The following is a 23,199-nucleotide window of genomic DNA, read 5'->3' on the forward strand; positions in this document are numbered from 1 at the left end:
TATGCTAGTACCCATTTTCATGTACCCCAAATTTGATGGGACCACTTAAAAAAAGGAAAAAAAATAACCTAAGTGCTCTTCTGCAACACTTCTTCAATGTCGGGAAAAAACACCTGCTGCGGCTATTTAAATCCCTGACTTTCATTTGCTGGCTAAAACGGGTACCCATAGTGATCCCCCATGTTTTTACAACTTTAGGGGGGTCCTACAATTTATTCCAGGAAAAATTCGTTTTTTTACGCACATCCCACTTCGCACCTTCCCGTTTTCGTAGGTTTCATGTTGAATACGGGGATAAAGCGGGCGCGCGCCCGATACTTTATCCCAGGAAAATCTCCGATGTGGAGCGAAAAGTCCAGCACGGACTTTTCGCTCCCATATTAAATACCCCTCTTAGTGCGCATGGTTACTGCAATTAATTGAATTGTGCAGCACTTTCAATTAACTGCAGAGTAAACCCTGCGCCTAATTGAATTCCGCCCTATGTCTTGCGTGTGTCTAGCACCGCCCTGCTGGCAGCATTTTATTGATGGATTACATGCCTATCGAAAGAACCTGGTTGGCAGGAGAGAGGAGAATGTAGCACACATCGCTATGGTAACCAGTGGCAGAACTACTGCAGATAATGAAGGGGGTCCCCTCTTAGCGCTATCACTGAAAGGGGCACCCTGGACACCTCCATTGCTCCTGCTTCAACCTTATGTTCCCTGCTCCTGTCAGCGTTGTAGGCACCAACCATTTAGATCAGGGATGGGGAACAGGCCCAGGGGCCATATAAGGCCCCCAGAATCATTTGGCCTGGCCCTCTGAGCTTTTTTCTGTTAGTCTCATCTGGATAGCAGGCTGCCTAGAATGGAACCCTGCAGCCAGAATCTATGCAGCAGTGCCGCCTGGAGCGTCCTTAGGATGCTTCAGACGGTCACACCACTGCCCTTACAGTTCCCCGGAGCATCTTGAGGATGCTCCGGGCATTGCTGTAATCACCAGTCATTGTGGCACCGCCCCTGTGTGACGCACATGGAGGGGGCGTGGCCTGCATCAGGCCCGCAAATGATGTTATATATATCAAAATGGCCCTCGGCAGAATAAAGGTTCCCCACCCCTGATTTAGATGATCTGACGCAGATGTATTATGATTTTTGACACAGAGGGCACTGGGTATATACAATTGAAATATTAGATGTACAGTACCCCTTTATGATAAATGGGGTGTGGTAAAGTGCATCGATGTTCAGACTGGCGATATGTTGAAATGGATGGGAGATCGACATATCAAATGTGAATGTGGACAGTCGGCAAAGTCGACCATGCTGATTAAGCATCGGTGAGCTGAGAATCCGTAACCATTATCGCAGCCTAACCCTAAAACTAAAATTATGTAAATGATCAACTGTCGACATTCACAGTGTTGACATTATGTCACGTCCGCATTTTGTCATTGTGTACAATCTGTCACTTCGACAATATAAATGTGTGATGTCCGGTCTACACATACAATTGATTGAAGGGGGTACTACAATAACAATAAGCCATAAATGCAAATGGTGTTACCAGAGGAGGCAGAGGGTGTCTATGGGTGGTGCACTTGGAATACTGTATAAAATGTAACTTTTATTAGATTATGATTAGAATTGTTTAAGTAGACATCATACAAGGGAGCAAAATATTAAAGAAAATCTCGTGTCAGGCAGGAAGTGTCGGGATTTAGACCGGCGGCATTACGTCCGCTGGTCTATTAACTACATCCCGCTATTACATGTGTACCAGAAATTGAATACCTCTAAGCTAATAGTTCAGTAGCATAGTTTTGTTATAATATGTCTAGGTATTTGTATTCCACATAGACGTGCGATGCCTATCCAAATAGCTCAGATGAACTGCTCATAAACCTAACCGCAAATGTATTACACGTCAGTCATCAATGACAATGCTGGTGCAGCTATATTCTTATGTCACGCACTCTGTGATGCTCAGGAGCTGTATCTTATGGTGGGTACACACTACACGATATGCTCCCTGAGCGATATCGTGTAGTGTGTCCCCGGCAGGCTGTGCTCAATGTCGTTCATGACATTGAGCACAGCCGCTGATTGATATCATTAACGATATCGTTCAGCGTCGGACTCTCTCCCCCATTCCCCAACATGCAGCAACCTGACGAGGTCGTCAGGTTGTGCTGCATGTTCAGGAGATGGACAATGTCGGAAACGACCAGCGGGAGTGCGCATCGCTGGTCGTTTCCGACATAAAAGTGCATGATTTGTGCACGATTACTGAGCGACTGCACGATTACGATGTCGTAATCGTGCAGTCGCTCAGTAATATCGCCCAGTATGTACCCACCATTAGTACTAAAATAACATCATCTGTCATCCCGCTTCTAGGTTAACTGATCTCTCCATCTAGTCGAGAACCTGACGCTCATCTATAGTACATAGTGAGGTATCAATGTTTCATTTAGCAAATGTGCACATTTGTAAATGGCTACCGGTAGTGATTAAAAGAGAGCTTTGATTCACACCCAATCCATACATCTAGGGGTTGATTCAATTAGGGGGTGAGTCGGCTCGTCCCGGGAGTAAGTGGGTGCATATGCATCTTTTAGTATAGCCCCACACTTGCTGATTTTTGTTTGCAGCCGGTGAGCCCGGGGTGAGATGGGTATTATATTCTCGTCTGCTGCTTAGCGCCTTCTAATCGCCTTATGTGATACAAGCAAGAAAAGATCAAGCGCTCAATTCCCAATACAAGGACAATATATGAATTAATAATTAGATCAATAATAATAAATTCCTTAATCTACAGCTGCTGTCAAAGTATAGGTGTAAGCTCTGAAACCTATATGAAGATAAAAGATAGGCAAATGGTAGACGGCGCTATCAGATCAGGAATAATTTAATATGGTACATATAGATGGAATTAATTAAATATTGCACAAATTACATATTATAAAAAATCAAAATATAACATCAATTAAAAAAATAAAAATAAAAAACCGGCCGGTTGAATCAGTGTTTTAACAACCCCCAGAGAAAACTATTAAGATCTTAAAATATATATATATATCCAGATCTGTATACTAACAGACATCAATTGATGCAAAGGTACTGTATATCCTTGGGCACAAATATATGTGCGCTTATGTCCCCTCTATTGGAAATATGGTATACACAAGGCGCCAGCGGCAGCTATAGTATTGCTTAGATTAATAGTCAAGCACAGGTTGGCACGCAGAAATGACTTAGATTGTTAGCCAAGCACAGAAAGCATTTATATGGCTTGTTTTTATAAGCAGCTTATATTAGTAATAAAGCATACCAGCAATCAACAAAACAACCGTATTCGTATATCTTAGAGCAGAACTCCAACAGGTAAGCGGATGGATGATTCAGATTTATATCCTGTAAGGTATATGGGGCCTCATTCAGAGGCGGTCGGAGGATGCAAGCGGTCGCTCAGAAACTGGGCGGCCACTTGCATCCTGACCGCCCGCCTCTGTTGCGGTCGTTAGGCTGTGGGTTAACACCCACAGCTCTAACGACCGCTCGGGTGATGGTCGCCCTAGGGTAGGGTCTCCCTTGTCGTAAGCCCCGGAGAGCTTCTGGCTCTGTCTGAGCCGGAAGCTCTCCACTGACATCACTAGTGATGTCAGTGGGGCCTCCCCCAGACGGTAGGCGTTCCCACGCCTCCATTTGGACTGCCACCCCCCCGGCCCGCCTTCCAAACGGGGCGTGCTGTCAATCAACATCGACAGCTTGCCCCCTTTGGATCGAGACCCGCTACGACCGGCGCTGTCGGTCGTAGCGAGTCTCACGCATGAGCACGACGGCGCCGGCGTGCGCATGCTCTGTGGGGGGCCATCGACCCGGTCTGAGCGCATCGGCGCTAACGACAGGGTCTGAATGACCCCCCCGGTCATTTGTTCATAGCAGTTTGCAAGGTTAGTAAGAAAGTTTTAAACAACATGCAGCAAAACCTTTATAGCAGCATGCATACCAGACTTTAATCCACATCTGTGGATAATTAGGACCGACCAAATCCAATCCTCCGCTCACTTGAAAACGAGCCTGTACTCACAGGGCCTGATTCAGACCCGGTCGCAAGCCCTGAGCGCTCGCAACTGGGTCGATGGTGGCCAAAGCGCATGTGCACGACGGAGCCAGCTCCGTCGTGCGCATGAGCGAGACCCGGATAGCGACGGGCAATCCAGCGCTCCGGGTCTCGCACCAAAGGGGGCGTGCTGTCGATGTTGAGTGAAAGCACGCCCCCTTTGGGGGGCGGGCCGGGGGGTGGCTGCCCAGACGGAGGCGTTCCCATGAGAACACCTACCGTTTGGGGGCGGCCCCACTGACATCACAAGTGATGTCAGCGGGAGAGCTTTCGGGTCTGTTTGAGCCGAAAGCTCTCTGGGGCTTGCGGCCACGAGACCCTACCACAAGGGTCTCGTCGCAAGCCCGTTGGTCGCGATGGTCTTGACCATGGCGATCATCATCCTGGCCGCTCACATTAGCATTAGGAGGCCGCTCCATATAAAAAAAAAAAGACCGTCAGAGCGTTCGGCTCTGAATCAGGGCCACAGTTCACAGTTCTCCCGGGAGATATAAGTAAAAATAAACCAGCTGGTTATGTGATCGAGTGCAGTCTCTTTACGCGTTTCTCCGCCTCTTTAACACTCAGCGGCTTCCTCAGAAGTATGATAGCCTGCGAGATGTGGGCACGCTTAGAGCGAGTTAGCCAGTATTATTAAAGTAGAAATCATTAAAGGGAGAATTTGTACCCATGACTTCTGCAGCTCTTCCCATGGATGTGGCTGCCATTGAGCTCTCTTCCAGCATCATTTGTCACACACAAGTTCTACACGTTCAGTTATACACTATAAACCTCATCTGTCCATAAAGCTCTTTCTCCTACACCCACCGTCCAATGTCTGTGGTCTTTTGCCCATTTTCTTCTTTTGCCATTTCCTTTGTTTTTACCAGGTTCAAATATGACATTTTCCTTTTACCTCTGCCTATAAGGCCAAATTCCTGCATCGTCTTACTTCTGCGGCAGCTGTCTCAGGTATTTGGCATGTACTATAAGGAAGGTATTTGGCGTGTACTATAAGGAAGGTATTTGGCGTGTACTATAAGGAGGCTGCCAACTCAGGACCTGTGAGTCGTCTTTTTGTGAAGCTGCGCTCTGATGTACTTGTGCAGTTGTGAACCTTTGTTTTCCACTTCTTTCTCTGTCCTGATTAGGACCAATTAGTCTTTTCTCTCAATGCAGTAGTGATATACAGTTTACACTTACATGTATGTGATATGTATTCTTGTGCTATGTACGTATTTAGTGATCAGTATATATCAGGTGTGTGATAGTGTGACTTGTGTATAGTGATCAGTGTGTATCAGGTGTGTGACCTGTGTATAGTGATCAGTGTGTATCAGGTGTGTGATATCAGTGTGACCTGTGTATAGTGATCAGTGTGTATCAGGTGTGTGATATCAGTGTGACCTGTGTATAGTGATCAGTGTGTATCAGGTGTGTGATATCAGTGTGACCTGTGTATAGTGATCAGTGTGTATCAGGTGTGTGATATCAGTGTGTATCAGGTGTGTGATATCAGTGTGACCTGTGTATAATGATCACTGTGTATCAGGTGTGTGATGTCAGTGTGACCTGTGTATAGTGATCAGTGTGTATCAGGTGTGTGGCCTGTGTATAGTGATCAGTGTGTATCAGGTGTGTGGCCTGTGTATAGTGATCAGTGTGTATCAGGTGTGTGATATCAGTGTGACCTGTGTATAGTGATCAGTGTGTATCAGGTGTGTGATATCAGTGTGACCTGTGTATCAGGTGTGTGTCCTGTGTATAGTGATGTGTTATATTGGTGTTACCTTTAGAATGATTATTATGTAACAAGTGTGTGATATTGGCCTGTGTGATAATTTTTGTATCCGTGCAGCAGAAACATTTACATATTAAGTTATAGTAGATACCAACATTTTTTCTCAAATACCCAGTTTAGGCATTCACAACAATTTTACATGGAGTATATTTCACCAAATTTGTGTCTAAGCCACGAGTAATGTTCATGTAACTCTCAGCAATACGGCACTTTGTGTGATGGTCTTTCAGAAGTCTCATGAAGCTGGATCAGAGGAACCTCTGAGAAACACTGATCAGAGCTCTATGACTGGGGAAAAGAGGTGACTTACTGATCACTCAGTGTTTCATATATGAGTATGTTACATGTACTCTGTGATGTTTGTTATAATTATTATATTTTTTCTAGACAATTGAGCTGAAGTAACCAGTCTTACTAGAAGTCACATGAGCATGGACCAGGACAGGAGTCACATGACTGAGAAGATATTACATCTCACCCTGGAGATCATATACCTGCTGACTGGGGAGGTGAGGGGATCTGTGAGTGTCACAGTGACATCACTATTATCTCTATTACTAACACGGGGACATGACTGGGGAGTTGAGGGAGTCTGGGAGTGTCACAGTGACATCACTATTATCTCTATTACTAATACAGGGACCTGACTGGGGAGGTGAGGGAGTCTGGGAGTGTCACAGTGACATCACTATTATCTCTATTACTAACACAGGGACCTGACTGGGGAGGTGAGGGTTTCTGAGAATGTCACAGTGACATCACTATTATCTCTATTACTAACACAGGGACCTGACTGGGGAGGTGAGGGTTTCTGAGAATGTCACAGTGACATCACTATTATCTCTATTACTAACACAGGGACCTGACTGGGGAGGTGAGGGTTTCTGAGAATGTCACAGTGACATCACTATTATCTCTATTACTAACACAGGAACCTGACTGGGGAGGTTGAGGGCTTCTGAGAATGTCAGTGACATCACTATTATCTCTATTACTAACACAGGGACTTGACTGGGGAGGTGAGGGAGTCTGGGAGTGTCACAGTGACATCACTATTATCTCTATTACTAACACAGGGACCTGACTGGGGAGGTGAGGGAGTCTGGGAGTGTCACAGTGACATCACTATTATCTCTATTACTAACACAGGGACCTGACTGGGGAGGTGAGGGAGTTTGGTAGTGTCACAGTGACATCACTATTCTCTCTATTACTATCACAGGGTCCTGACTGGGGAGATGATAGGTCCAGGAATTTCATTGTTATATCGCTCATCATATCATTCGTATCTCTATTAATAAAATATTGACTTGACTTTGGTGAGGGTTTCTCCATCCCATGTGGCTCTGGTCTCTGGGATGCACCAGCAAGACTCCTGTCAGACACATTTAGGAGGCTTTCTTTAACTGTTTTGTATATCATGAATGTAACCAGTTGTATTATTTGTGGCAGTCTGCCTCTGGGAGATTCTTTTATGGAAACTATTGTATGACAGTCCTATAAATAACCTCTCCTGCTGCTGCTCCTACCATATTCAGTGGGCGGCTGTTCTGAGTCCTCTCTTTTCAACCAGCTCTTACTACATCATCATCAGGCTGTTTGCACTACTGTGTTCAAACTAGCAGGTGATTCATGTTTGGGGTCTGGCCGGAAGCAGAGGAACCAAGCTGTAGGGTTTTCACTATGGTATTTATTGCACACTTAACCCATTAAAATACTCCATATATGTGGATTTTTTATTTACCTTTACATTGGTATCTCCCTCATTACATAGGATTACAGAGTATTAAAGATGACATCTGGTGAGTGTGAGATGCCCTGGTGTCATCCCCATGTATCAGGAGGACTGAGCAGGACCCAGAGCCCCATCACAGTGCCTCCACTTCACTCACTGATACATGAGAGAGACAATGACCAGAAGATCCTGGAACTCACCAACAAGATCATTCAGCTGCTGACTGGAGAGGTGACTGCTGGGAATGGGACATTATACTGTAACACCAGGGGCTGTGTCTGGGTGATGACTGGAGAGGTGACTGCTGGGAATGGGACATTATACATTAACACCAGGGGATGTGTCTGGGTGATGACTGGAGAGGTGACTGCTGGGAATGGGACATTACACAGTAACACCAGGGGCAGTGTCTGGGTGATGACTGGAGAGGTGGCTGCTGGGAGTGGGACATTATACAGTAAAACCAGGGGCTGTGTCTGGGTGATGACTGGAGAGGTGACTGCTGGGAACGGGACATTATACAGTAACACCAGGGGATGTGTCTTGGAGAGGTGACTGCTGGGAATGGGACATTACACAGTAACACCAGGGGCTGTGTCTGGGTGATGACTGGAGAGGTGACTGCTGGGGATGGGACATTATACAGTAACACCAGGGGTTGTGTCTGGGTGATGACTGGAGAGGTGACTGCTGGGAACGGGACATTATACAGTAACACCAGGGGATGTGTCTGGGTGATGACTGGAGAGGTGACTGCTGGGAACGGGACATTATACAGTAACACCAGGGGCTGTGTCTGGGTGATGACTGGAGAGGTGACTGCTAGGAATGGGACATTATACAGTAACACCAGGGGCTGTGTCTGGGTGATGACTGGAGAGGTGACTGCTAGGAATGGGACATTATACAGTAACACCAGGGGCTGTGTCTGGGTGATGACTGGAGAGGTGACTGCTGGGAGTGGGACATTATACAGTAACACCAGGGGCTGTGTCTGGGTGATGACTGGAGAAGTGACTGCTGGGAGTGGGACATTATACAGTAACACCAGGGGCTGTGTCTGGGTGATGACTGGAGAGGTGACTGCTGGGAGTGGGACATTATACAGTAACACCAGGGGCTGTGTCTGGGTGATGACTGGAGAGGTGACTGCTGGGAGTGGGACATTATACAGTAACACCAGGGGCTGTGTCTGGGTGATGACTGGAGAAGTGACTGCTGGGAGTGGGACATTATACAGTAACACCAGAGGCTGTGTCTGGGTGATGACTGGAGAGGTGACTGCTAGGAATGGGACATTATACAGTAACACCAGGGGCTGTGTCTGGGTGATGACTGGAGAGGTGACTGCTAGGAATGGGACATTATACAGTAACACCAGGGGCTGTGTCTGGGTGATGACTGGAGAGGTGACTGCTGGGAGTGGGACATTATACAGTAACACCAGGGGCTGTGTCTGGGTGATGACTGGAGAAGTGACTGCTGGGAGTGGGACATTATACAGTAACACCAGGGGCTGTGTCTGGGTGATGACTGGAGAGGTGACTGCTGGGAGTGGGACATTATACAGTAACACCAGGGGCTGTGTCTGGGTGATGACTGGAGAGGTGACTGCTGGGAGTGGGACATTATACAGTAACACCAGGGGCTGTGTCTGGGTGATGACTGGAGAAGTGACTGCTGGGAGTGGGACATTATACAGTAACACCAGAGGCTGTGTCTGGGTGATGACTGGAGAGGTGACTGCTGGGAGTGGGACATTATACAGTAACACCAGGGGCTGTGTCTGGGTGATGACTGGAGAGGTGACTGCTGGGAGTGGGATATTATACAGTAACACCAGGGGATGTGTCTGGGTGATGACTGGAGAGGTGACTGCTGGGAATGGGACTTTATACAGTAACACCAGGGGCTGTGTCTGGGTGATGACTGGAGAGGTGACTGCTGGGGATGGGACATTATACAGTAACACCAGGGGTTGTGTCTGGGTGATGACTGGAGAGGTGACTGCTGGGAACGGGACATTATACAGTAACACCAGGGGATGTGTCTGGGTGATGACTGGAGAGGTGACTGCTGGGAACGGGGCATTATACAGTAACACCAGGGGATGTGTCTGGGTGATGACTGGAGAGGTGACTGCTGGGAACGGGGCATTATACAGTAACACCAGGGGTTGTGTCTGGGTGATGACTGGAGAGGTGACTGCTGGGAGTGGGACATTATACAGTAACACCAGGGGCTGTGCCTGGGTGATGACTGGAGAGGTGACTGTTGGGAATGGGACATTATACAGTAACACCAGGGGCTGTGTCTGGGTGATGACTCGAGAGGTGACTGCTGGGAGTGGGATATTATACAGTAACACCAGGGGATGTGTCTGGGTGATGACTGGAGAGGTGACTGCTGGGAGTGGGACATTATACAGTAAAACCAGGAGATGTGTCTGGGTGATGACTGGAGAGGTGACTGCTGGGAATGGGACATTATACAGTAACACCAGGGGATGTGTGTGGGTGATGACTATCATTGTGTTTGTGTCAGGTTTCTATAAGGTGTCAGGATGTCACTATCTATCTCCATGCAGGAGGGGGAGTATATAGAAGGACAGAGGGATATGTACATGGACGTGATGATGGAGAATCACCAGCCCCTCATGTCACTGGGTAAGAGCAGACTTTTGTGTATTGTATAGGGGAGAGGAGTTATGGGGGGAGGGGGCACCAAGATACACACATCATCTGATAATCACATATTACAATGTAAGTCACTGTGTGTCTCCTACAGATGGACCCAGTAACAGAGATACCCCAGAGAGATGTCCCCGTTCTCTGTATTCCCAGGACTGTGCAGAGGAGAATCACAGGACCCCACAGGAGGATCAGGTAGGTGGGATTTAGGGTCTCACCAAAGTTACTTTTATTCTATGATCTGTAGAGCAGCTGTGTGTGTCTTATACACTGATATTCTCCTATTTATTCTCAATTAATAGTATCCACAATAATTACAGTGTTACATAATTGTTATGTGGGTTATTTAGGGTGAAGATCTGACTAACATTAAGATAGAAGATACAGAGAAAGAAGAAGAGACATATGTGAGGGGTGATCAGCCGTGTAAGGAGGAGGAAATCCCTATAGATATCAGCACAGGTCAGTAATAATCACTTAATACAGAAAAGTCACTACATCAGCCTTATTCTGCATCCTCCTCTGTCAGTACAAACTAATGAGGACAATGTGGGGGAGTCATGAGCCATCAGCCCCTATTATACTCCTGCTCTCTCCCTCACATCATGTCACTGTGTGTTACCAGCCCAGAGATCTGACCAGTCTCCTCCCCACACTCTCTGGTGTATCTCATACATCAGGAGCCATCAGCCCCTATTATACTCCTGCTCTCCTCCTCACATCATGTCACTGTGTGTTACCAGCCCAGAGATCTGACCAGTCTCCTCCCCACACTCTCTGGTGTATCTCATACATCAGGAGCCATCAGCCCCTATTATACTCCTGCTCTCCCCCTCACATCATGTCACTGTGTGTTACCAGCCCAGAGATCTGACCAGTCTCCTCCCCACACTCTCTGGTGTATCTCATACATCAGAAGCCATCAGCCCCTATTATACTCCTGCTCTCTCCCTCACATCATGTCACTGTGTTACCAGCCCAGAGATCTGACCAGTCTCCTCCCCACACTCTCTGGTGTATCTCATACATCAGGAGCCATCAGCCCCTATTATACTCCTGCTCTCTCCCTCACATCATGTCACTGTGTGTTACCAGCCCAGAGATCTGACTAGTCTCTTCCCCACACTCTCTGGTGTATCTCATACATCAGGAGCCATCAGCCCCTATTATACTCCTGCTCTCCCCCTCACATCATGTCACTGTGTGTTACCAGCCCAGAGATCTGACCAGTCTCCTCCCCACACTCTCTGGTGTATTTCATACATCAGGAGCCATCAGCCTCTATTATACTCCTGCTCTCCCCCTCACATCATGTCACTGTGTGTTACCAGCCCAGAGATCTGACCAGTCTCCTCCCCACACTCTCTGGTGTATTTCATACATCAGGAGCCATCAGCCCCTATTATACTCCTGCTCTCCCCCTCACATCATGTCACTGTGTGTTACCGGCCCAGAGATCTGACCAGTCTCCTCCTCAGACTCTGGATTTTCTTACATCAGAACCACATCAGCAATCTCCTTGGAATTTTATAGGACTTTGAGGATGTATTTACTATTGCTCACTTCCAGTAATCCCTGAACATTACAAAGTTGTCCAATGATCTCAAAGTAGAAGTTTCTGCACTCAGGGCCTGATTCAGAGCTGGACGCTATTTGCGCTCGCTCGTCTAGAAAAAGGGGCTGGCTATTTAAATTAACCGTTCGCTCTTTGCGATCTGTTCATGCCTCTATGTCTGAACGAGCGAACAAAATATGCAAACGTAATTTTGAAAAAAACGCCCCCTGGCCGCTCGCATCATACGTCATGTCCGCTATTTATTAGATTAATCGAGTACATCGGACGGCGTATAAACTGCTCGCTATTCTTGTGGTTGGTTTTTCCTACCACAATCATGCGAGCAGTTCTAACTATAAAACAACCAAGTGACGTGGTCGATGACGCTGCTTTGTTAATTATGCACTCCCATTAAACACCCGTTTTGACCGTTTGGCACGCCTGCGTTCGGATCTCCACTCCCCGTTTTCAAGCACCTTCCCCTGTTACCACCCACAAACGCCTCATTCTGTCACTCAAATTAGCAGGCATTCGCTATTTAGCGAGCACACGATTTTCGGCCGCACTGACTGGTTCGCGCATGCGTATTAAAATCCGTACGCATGCGCAGTTGTGCGAACATCGGTCGGAACGAACGAACGGCCACTTGCGTCCGGCTCTGAATCAGGCCCTCAGAGCTTTGAGCACATAACACTTCTCTCGGTGCTAATGGGACACATGGGGGCCAAATGTAATAGGGTGAGAGTTTAGCAGTAATCTCTCACATTTGTCGAGTTTTATTTTCAAAATGGGAAAATATCTGGATGTTAAAGTCTAAAAACATGCAAGTTTGCATGTTCTCAGACTCTATTACATTGGGCGAGCTTAAAAAGTGTGAGAATATACTGCTAAACTGTCACCCGATTACATTTGGCCCATGGATCCTTTTCATAATGAAGTCTCCTATTTTCATAGTGTAAATTACTTGTGCTACTGGAAAGATTTGTTCAGCATTTTTCTACAGTGTAAATGACCTTTTCTATTTGGAAGAGCTAGCCAGCAATTATCGGTGCTATGCAGAAAACATGTTACCTGTAAGCGCAAGTAATTTGGAAACATCCGCCCAGCATTCTGAATTATATGTTCTATTCAGAAAACCTGCTAACATATTCTTCAGTGTAATTACCAGAGCTATGTTGAAACTGTGGTTAGCGGTTTCCTATATATAATTTTAGAATTATCTAGTTATTCTTCAGTAGTTGGCATATTTAGCTAGTGCATTAAGTTCCTGGTGCCATCTAATTAAATGGTACATTGTCAAATGGCACATATTTAGCTAGTGCTATTAGGACCTGATTCAGACACGCTCGCAATCGGCGGCTCGCTTGTTCGATGCGTATGCATCCCAATGCGCGTGTGTGAACCACTGCGAAAGATCGGGAAGCGCTCGCTCACCCAGCATAGACAGCCCATCTGAATGAGTGACAGGAGAGGCCATTTGTGGGTGGTATCAGGGGCAGGGCACTACTAACGGGGGCAGTGGAGGTGCGAACGCAAGCGTGCCTGAGTGTTGCAACGCCGTTTCAGAAGCGCGCATAATTAAAAGGCTGCGTCATTGTACACGTCACTTGGTGGAATTTCACACTTGCGGCAGGGTATAGTCAACCTTAAGCGCTGCGATCGCATTCGATGGTGCTCGATGTACCAATGTTTTTAGGCACTTCCAGGAGATGACGTACACAAGTGGGCGTTTTAAGAATGGATGGTGGGCGTCTACATACATGAAGTGATCGCACGCCAGGATATAGTGGGCTTGCTTATGTCTTGCCTTGCGATCGCTTGCCTTGCTGGGCGTGTGCCAGATTTGCATAAGCTGGAAGCGCGCGATCGCATCTAGCGAGCGGGTCTGAATCAGGTCCTTAGTCTCTTTTGCCATTTAGTCATGTTTGAAGTGTCCTGTTCTCCTTATATATATGTGTCTAATATGATCTTGAGCCTGCACTACTACCAGGCGGCAGTACCAATTTATCTCCAAGTACCAAAGGTGCCAGCCAATCAGCTCCTAACTGTCATTTTTCAAACACAGCCTGTGAGATGACAGTTAGGAGCTGATTGGCTGGCACCTTATCACTTTTCACTCTGTCTCCTAACACTGCTTAGTAAATAGACCCCTCAGTCTCCTGGGGAGTGCGTCCACTTCCTAACCTATAGATTTAGGAAAGCAAATCTATTTTCATAATGATATGATATGAAAAACATACTGGGTTTAAGGCCTATAGAAATAGAAATGTTGTCCTAGTGCAGTCTGATTTATCTCCCAAAATTTAAGACACATCTCATCAGAGCCGCCACGTTAGGCCCTGCCCACCGTAATGTTCCAGCTTTTGAAGATCACGTCCTTTTCTCTATTACTTTCCTGGCTGTTTCTATCACATCCCCATGTAAGAATTCTTCGCTTGGCTTTTCAAGTTTCTTCTATGTCTAGTCGTTGTATTTCATGTGGTGCAGGACGTTGGTGATATACTTGGAGGCACACACATATAGGGCCTGATTCAGAGTTGGGAATAGAGGGAGAGATAGCACTTGACTGTGTACCTGGGCAAACCATGTTGCAATGCAAGTGGTGTAAATAAATTTTTTTTTTCTTGCATGTAGGGTAAATACTGGCTGCTTTTGTATGTAGCTCACAAATACTGCACAGCTTTATTATTACACTGCACTTTAGATGTGAGTTTGGACACCTCCCTCCCAAATCTAAATTTCTCTGCACATTTTAAATCTGCCCCACTTGCAGTGCAGCATGGTTTCACCAAGATGATCAGTTGAGAGAGATATCTCTCTCTATTCCCAACTCTGAATCAGGCCCATAGTGTGACCACTACCAGTTTTATACTGTAAACTACCTACACATACTGAAGTCAAGCTTTTTATATAGCATATGCCCACAGTCCCCTTTTTTGCATTTTCCAGGTGATTCCAGGTATGGTTCTTCTAATTTTTTATTTAAATTTTAGTTATTTGTTTAAATGAAGCATTTTCTGCCGTCTCCTAAACAACAAAGCTCTTCCCATTCCCAGAACATATCAATGTTTTGGGATTTCTGTAGTCGATGCCTTACAGGGTTGTGTTAGAGAGTAAAGGTGCATACACACACAACGATTTTGTTACCATCGATTTTCTGAACGATTTTCTGTCAGATTTTTTAAAGTGTAATGAACGATATTTTTGTATATTCCCTTTATGAAAATCGTTGAGTTGGTCAGTCTGACTGAACTACAAACTACAAACGTGAATGCGCATGAACGATAATCGTTCATCGTTTTAACTTAGAAAGTGAACGATTTTTTCAACGATTGAATGATAAACGATATCGTTAACGATAATCGTTCAAAAAATCGTTGTGTGTGTGTATGCAACTTAAGAACACTTTTTAGAGAGGACTTGTAAGATAAACAACGTTCTAAGATGTCCTCAGTACAACACAGTGCCTTCATCAGTAATATAGTGGGAGAGGCTGGGTACACGCTTCTGTTCAGAGGGTTCTGGTTTCCTCTAGTGCTGCACAAAATATATCCCTGTCCGTTGCCGCACTGCTGGAGAAGTGAAGACCCTAGAAATACATTGTTAAATATCTATTGGTCATTTCCTCAAATAAAACACTATTGATTTGATATTTCTGCCACTTTTTAATGAGCTTACTGGTATTGATATATCCAGTGGTGTTACAAGGGGGGTGCGGGCCGCACCCAGTAGTCACCCGCCGAGAGGTGATACCAAGGTGCAGGCTCCCCCTCACTGACAGGAGCCGGGTGCTGCACTGTAGCATTAAGTGCAGCACTCAGCTCCTGTCACCAGGGGCTGGCTGACAACTTTTAGCCTGGGGGTCAAATGCATGCAGACGGCCCTGGCAGAGGAGTAGCGTGTAGCCAGGGTGCCCGAAGAACGTGCGTGCTACGGAGCCCCCCCCCCCCAAGTGTTCCAGGGAGGAGGCGGGTCCATATGGGATTAATGTAATGTAAAAATAAAGATTAGGGGCAGCCCCCTGTCGTAGTGCCCTATGCAGTGCCCCCCTGTGCCCCAGGAGAGTACCCCTTATGGAGGCCTCCAGTAGTGCCCCCAGTAGTGATCCCACCTATGCAGTGCCCCTTATACAGTGCCCCCAGTAGTGGTCCCCCCTGTGCCCCCAGTAATAAGTCCCTTATATAGTGCCCCCAGTAGTGGTCCCCCTGTGCAGTGCCCCTTGTGCCCCCAGTAGTAAGCCCTTTATATAGTGCCCCCAATAGTGGTACCCCCTATGCAGTGCCCCTTATATAGTGCCCCCAGTAGCAGTTCACCCCCATGCAGTGCCCCCAATAGTGGTAACCCTTATGCAGTGCCCCTTAAATAGTGGCCCCAGTTGTAGTCTCCCCCCTATGCAGTACCCCCAGTATTGCCCTTTATATAGAGCCCCCAGCATTGGTCCCTCGATGCAGTGCCCCCAGTGGTAGTCCCCTCCCCCCTATGTAGTGCCCCCAGTGGTAGTCCCCTCCCCCCTATGTAGTGCCCCTAGTAGTAGTCCCCTCCCCCCTAGGCAGTGCCCCTAGTAGTAGTCCCTTCCCTTTGTAGTGCCCCTAGTAGTAGTCCCCCCCTTGTATTGCCCCCAGTAGTAGTAGTCCCCCCCCTTGTAGTAGTGCCCCCAGTAGTAGTCCCCAGTAGTAGTAGTCCCCCCCCCCTTGTAGTGCCCCCAGTAGTAGTAGTAGTCCCCCACCCTTTGTAGTGGCCCCAGTAGTGGTCCCCCCCTTGTAGTGCCAGCCCCCCCCCTCAGTAGACACACGTAATTAAAAAAACAAAACAAAAACACTTACCTGAATCCCCGCTGCCGCCGCCGCCATCCGATTCTCCGTCTGTCCTCCCAGGCCGGGCCGCTCTGCATTATGGGAGAGACGTCATGACGCCTCTCCCATTACCCACTGCCGGAGCCGGAAGATGGAGCGGCTCCTGCAGTGGGCGCAGCAGCAGCTAATGAGAGTCTGTCCGACTCTCATTGGCTGCTGATCCGTCCGGTCAGCGCTACACACGCGGTGCAGCCTGTGTCACAGAGACACAGACTGCCCGCGGCCCTCATGGCGCTGCGGCCCGGGGGGCACATGGCACCCTGCCCCCCGGCCCAGCCCGCCACTGCCTGTCACAGTGAGGGAGCCAACACTGCCGCCCGCACCTCCGGCACCCCCTTGATAATCACGGGCTGGAGTTCGGCATCCCATTAATGCCGACTGTTTATTGAAGTATTGACATCAATTCAAGGTTGCAACGTATAAGAGATGTCTCCTTATATACTAAGTAAATGCATCCACTATTAAGCTATGGCGTTGATAAGGTTAATGTACACACATCACCTGATAATCGCATACATACCAATGTACTTAGTCACCGTGTGTCTCCTACAGATGGAGCCAGTAACAGAGATACCCCAGAGAGATGTCCCCGTCCTCTTTATTCCCAGGATTGTGCAGAGGAGAATCACAGGATCCCACAGGAGCATCAAGTAGGTGGGGTTTAGGGTCTCCTCAATATACCAAAGTGATTTATCACTGTACAGATGCTGTGTGTGTCTTATACACTGACATTATACTAATCTGAAATCTGACTTTACTAAAGTGTTAATTTATTATTTTGTGGCTTAATTAGGGTGAAGATCTGACTAATATTAAGGTAGAATATATGGAGGGAGAAGAAGAGACGTATGTGAGGGGTGATCAACAATGTAAGGAGGAGGAAATCCCTACAGATCTCAGCACAGGTGAGTAATAATCACTTATTACAGGACAGAGTCACATATTCTCCTTATTCAGCCACTATAAATTCAAGACATGTCTCATCAGAGCCGTCATATTAGGCCCTGCCCACCATAATGTTCCAGCTTTTGAAGATCACGTCCTTTTCTCTATTACTTTCCTGGCTATAATAAGAAAATGATTTTTGGCACTCCCCATTAAATGCAATTCTCTTACTCCATCTTAGGGACACTGGCAAATGTGGGGTGTCGAAGCCCCTGTGAGTAGCTGGCGCATCAAATTAAACTTGTTTGAAACTAAGCCTGCACTCTACATCCGCTCAGCTCCTACAGAGCCAATCAGAATTCATTTTAAACTTAACAAAACCATATGCGAGCAGGAAAACAAACACTGAAACCTGAATAGGAACAAACATAAAATGCACAACAAAGGAGTAAGAGAAACTGACTTAACGGTGAGCACCAAAAATCCTCTTTCCTCTGTCCTCCTATCTGGGGGACACTGCCAATCATGGGGATCTTCCAAAGGTGCCCCTAGGGGAAGGTACGGTCAGCCAAAGCTGTGCTCAGATTGGTTCCCCCACAACTGGCGTCTCTAGCCGCAAACACTTTGTAAGATTTGGTAAACGTGTGTGTAGTTTTGAGCCTTGCACAATTGTTCATCGATCTAGTAGAATGAGCCACAGAACGCTCGGGAACAGGGCCCTGTTCGGAGACATACTTCTGATGACTGGTATTAGTGATCTATCTGCCCACTGATTGCTTTTCTACCCGCCAACCTCATTTGTGTGCAACATGAAAGATGAGGCTGTCAGTCTTCCTCATCGAAGCGGATTCATCCACAGGTTCTCATGGTCAGAATCACAACTAGGAGTGATAAGTCCTCTTCACTACCCTGGGCCGAATCGTGCCGCAGTGCTGGTATGTCCTGATTTATGTGAAACCTGGACACAACCGTTGTTTGAAAAAAGGACACATTCGCAGGGCAGCTTAGTCCTGGTGGAAAACCAAGCACATGAATCTATAGCAGAAGGTCACCAATTTGGACATTCGTCTGGCAGAAGAGATGGTCAACAGAAAAAAACACCTCCCAGGTAAAATACTTGCACAAATACAAGCTGTACAAAGGGTGGCTTTTCTAACACGGAGTGAACCAAATTAAGGTCTCAAGGCACTACTGGTGGAGCATAAGATGGTTGAACATTCAACACACCCTAAAGGAATGTTTTCACTTCCATAATTTAATTAAATTTCCTTTTACAAAAAAGTTAGAGAGCCTAAACTACACCTTCAGCGAGGCAAGTTTCAATCCCTTTATAAGCCACAGTACATTTATGACAATTGGGAAGTCAACTTAAACACTGAAGTGTGTACCTTTTTTCTATTTGCACCATATATGTATATATTCCAAACTGTGGTTGTTTTTGGAGGCTACCGGTTTCTTGCCATGTAAAAGATAACCTAGAGAGTACCGCCAGGGAGCCATCATGGCATCCACTAGAACTGCTTTAGGATACCATAATGTCGACATGTTTAGGGACAAAGTGGAGGGAAATCGCCGAGAAGGACTCTCTGACTTGCTTACTAGGTCCGTAATAGAGCATAGCATTCTGCCAAGCCAGGCTGGTTCCGCCATTTTGGATGCATCACCTCCAGACACGCGCAGATCCCAGTCCATGACTGTGCAATTTAGCACGGTTTTGGGAACGTGTGTAGTGCAACACCACAGACTCGCCAGCAGCTTTGGACCTGGAAAGTTTTTAGAGACATACTGGAAAATGAAAAACAAGCAGATTAAACCGTATTGTGAATTTAAACCAGTGCAAACAGACTGCAGAGAGAGTAATACAGAGACCCACTCAGTTACAACAACAAAAAGAGTAGGCTTCCCAACACAAAACTATTATTACAGCTGTGCTTCTCTATATAGAAGAGCACCGGCAGCCAGTAGGATACATGAAAACAAGTACAGCAGCCTTATGCCTGGAACTAACCAATGTCTTCAAGCAAATGTTTGCCTAAGGAGGGCAGGAGAGCAGCCTTGAAGTCTTTTCCAACCAAGAAACATACCAGCCCTTTACAAATGCTCCTCCCACAGCAGTACCAGGAAGCTAGCTCTGCCAAGCACTGTGCTGTTTGGGATATCTGCCAGTCTCCCCCCAGGGTATAACGTCCACATTGCCGAATGCATCACCAAGCAGGGGGACTGCCTCAAGCCCCATCTCTATCACAGTGGGGAGAGAATGCGCTGCACTGTAGTTCCTTCGAGCGGTCCATGGGCTTTCTAGCAGGCTTCACGACCAGCAGCAACTAACCCCCGGGGTGTCTGGTTTCCAACACAGCAGAGATCGGGACACCCCTAACCCAAGAACTGGATATTGCGGACAATAAGTAATAAGCATAGGGAAAAAAACAGGAGAAACTGCAGCTATACAGAGAAGGTGTGTCTTCAAAGGGCACAAAGTCAACCTAAATTGGCTCTGCAGTGGTTGATGGGATGTCGAGGGGAGGAGTTTAGTTTGATGTGCCAACTCCTTGCAGCGCCCTCTACACCTCCTCTTTGCCAGTGTCCCACAGATAGGTGGATAGAGATATCTTATTTTATATTCTCCTCTGTCAGTATAAACTAATTAGTCTTTGTCTGTTCAGTGAGGGAGTATGCAGCCAACCACCCCTATTAGAGTCCTCCTCGCATACTCATATCAATGTGTGCTACCAGCCAAGCCTCCCTACATTTTTTGCTGATTATTATACATCAGAACAAGGGATGTTACCACAGTGATTCAATCGGTGATCAAGAGGATGAGGCCCTGTGTGATATTACCCATGATCCTCTGTGTGCACTACACATGTATCCTTACCCATAATCATAGATGTGACATTACACATGATCTTCCAAGTGTAATATTGTTGAGTGTTTGCTTTTCAATTTTCACACAAACTCCACCTTACATCCCTTACCTGTCATGGCTCAATGGCTACCTGCCAGTCTCTGTGCTTGGAAGCTATGTACTGATGCTCTTCATCTTATGATCTGTGTCCTGCTCTGCCCGTATGTTTCCTTCCACTTTATACTGTTTCCCTGTATGTGTGCTTTGCTCCATTTTCCTGTCTTCTGATGCTCTACTCCATCCTGCTGTCATCATTCTGTGTCTCTGTGTCCTGCTGCTCTCCTTCCCTCTCACTGATTGTCTGCACCGAAGCTTCAGCCTAAATTAGCAGCTTGACTCCGGTCATCGGAGTTTGCTACTGAGATTGAACAGAAGGGGACCTATAGAGTGTATTTCACTGTTATCTCTTCCCTGTGTCCATCTAGGGGACTACGAATAGTGTATATGCATGGACAGGATATTCTGCTAATTTAACCCACATTTATCTACCCTGCTTTCATGACTCCAGTGTCGTGTGTTAGGGCAGTGTCTGTGTGGTCATTTGTTTTGGGCAGTGTCACTGCCTGGTGGTGGGTGGGCAGTGTGTATACTTGGGAACTTTTACTCAACAAAGTTTGCGTTTGCGTTTTTGGTTGGCTGTGCAATCTGGATGTTAGTGTGGCTGGGTCTATGCCATGGGGTTGTGTTTATATTTTAATCCAAACTTTTATATGTTCATAAGAGTTATATTTGTTTGCAAATGTATCATTATAATTAAGTGTTTGTAGTTTGCTAATAGAAATTAATGTATTTCCTACATGTATTTCCAACAGATGGATGCACAAGCAAGAATACATCTGAGGGATATCTAACTTTGTCGACAGATTTTAAAATACACGATAACATCACACAAGGATCTCCAGAAGAAAATCCCATGACCCTAAATGTACATCCAGTACATCACAGTGCTGATATATCATCTGATCACTTAGAGCATCAGCAATGTTCTCCTAATCATTCCAATATTGCTACACGTAGTACAGCTCACATAGGTGATCAAATATTTCCCTGTAATGTGTGTGGGAAATATTTCATAAAGAAATCACTTGTTAGACACCAGAAAACTCACACAGGTGAGAAACCATTTCCATGTTCTGAGTGTGAAAAATGGTTTACACACAAGTCAGATCTTTGTAAACATCAAAGGACTCACACAGGTGAGAAGCCGTTTCTGTGTTCTGAGTGTGGGAAATGTTTTACACAGAAATATCATCTTGTTAGACACCAGAGAACTCACACCGGTGCGAAACCATTTCCATGTTCAGAGTGTGGCAAATGTTTTTCAGAGAACTCAAGTCGAGTTAAACATCAGAAATTCCACGCAGGTCAGAAACCATTTCCATGCTCTGAGTGTGATAAATATTTTATACAGAAATCAGACCTTTTTAAACATCGCAGAAGTCACACAGGTGAGAAACCATTCCCATGCTCTGAGTGTGGGAAATGTTTCACATGCAAATATCATCTTGCTAGACATAAGAAAAGACACACGGGCGATAAGCCGTTTCTGTGTTCTGAATGTGGGAAATGTTTTACACAGAAATATCATCTTGTTAGACACCAGAGAACTCACACCGGTGCGAAACCATTTCCATGTTCAGAAATGTTTTTCAGAGAACTCAAGTCGAGTTAAACATCAGAAATTCCACACAGGTCAGAAACTATTCCCATGCTCTGAGTGTGGGAAATGTTTCACATGCAAATATCATCTTGCTAGACATAAGAAAAGACACACGGGCAGTAAGCCATTTTTGTGTTCTGAGTGTGGGCAATGGTTTACAGAGAAATCCGATCTTGTTAAACATCAGCGCTGTCACATAGACACTTAGTGATCAAATTGTTTTACAAATAAATCAAGTCTTGTTACACATAATAAGACATATATCCATACGTATACACATATATCCATGAGCTGATAAGACCTGAAACAGAGTTGCTGCAGTTATATAAATATTGCAAATTGCACATGTATTTATGTATACATTTTACAGAACGTGTACTGAAAGGTTTATCAATATCACTCATTAATGGAGGGCAACTGAAATCTTCAGTCACACAGTATAAGTACATGTTATCAATTACACACATTTCACCTATGTCTATAAATGTTAAACATCATAACACTGGATTCCTCATTCCATTAGATATTGCTAACACGCTGCACATTAATAACAAGATCACGTTGTTATAGAAGTTCTTAGAGAAATTACATGGGTCACATATTTTTTGTCATCTTGATGGAACTATTGGAAATAGAGGACCAGTTGAAATCTGAGCACTCTTTAAGTCTACCTCATACCCCTCAATGGTCCTGTAGTCTGTTGGGCTTTTTTTTTTGCCATGCTGCCATAGGCACCCCCAAACCCGAGTACCTGCTGGAGACCCAAATCGTTTATTTCCTTCTCATACACTGTCACCAGAGGTAGTGAACCCTCTGTTGCTAGCTCCATCAGGCATTAGAAAGCTGTGGGGGGTAGGGTTTGGCTGCAGGGGGGGAGGGGGAGGTTAGGGTTAGGCTGTGGACAAGGGGATAGTAGGTTTAGGCACTACTGGGGGAGGTTAGGGTTAAGCACTAAGGGGGGAGAGTTAGAGTCAGGCACCAAGGGTGGAGGGTTAGGTTTAGGCACTAACGAGGAGGGTCAGGGTG

General features: G+C 46.1%; 1 pseudogene across 1 annotated transcript; it reads left to right on the plus strand.

Annotated features, from left to right (window-relative positions):
• Positions 1 to 6,315: 6,315 nt before the first annotated feature.
• LOC148508080 (uncharacterized) lies at positions 6,316 to 23,010 on the plus strand (annotated as a pseudogene). The gene is made up of 8 exons (XR_015869634.1): positions 6,316 to 6,399; positions 7,665 to 7,856; positions 10,170 to 10,291; positions 10,413 to 10,510; positions 10,666 to 10,777; positions 17,276 to 17,373; positions 17,517 to 17,628; positions 21,326 to 23,010. The product of XR_015869634.1 is annotated as an uncharacterized LOC148508080 (transcript).
• Positions 23,011 to 23,199: the final 189 nt, after the last annotated feature.

The sequence above is a fragment of the Taudactylus pleione genome, unplaced genomic scaffold (genome assembly GCF_031769625.1).
Source record: "Taudactylus pleione unplaced genomic scaffold, aTauple2 ptg000377l, whole genome shotgun sequence".
NCBI lineage: Eukaryota > Metazoa > Chordata > Amphibia > Anura > Myobatrachidae > Taudactylus > Taudactylus pleione.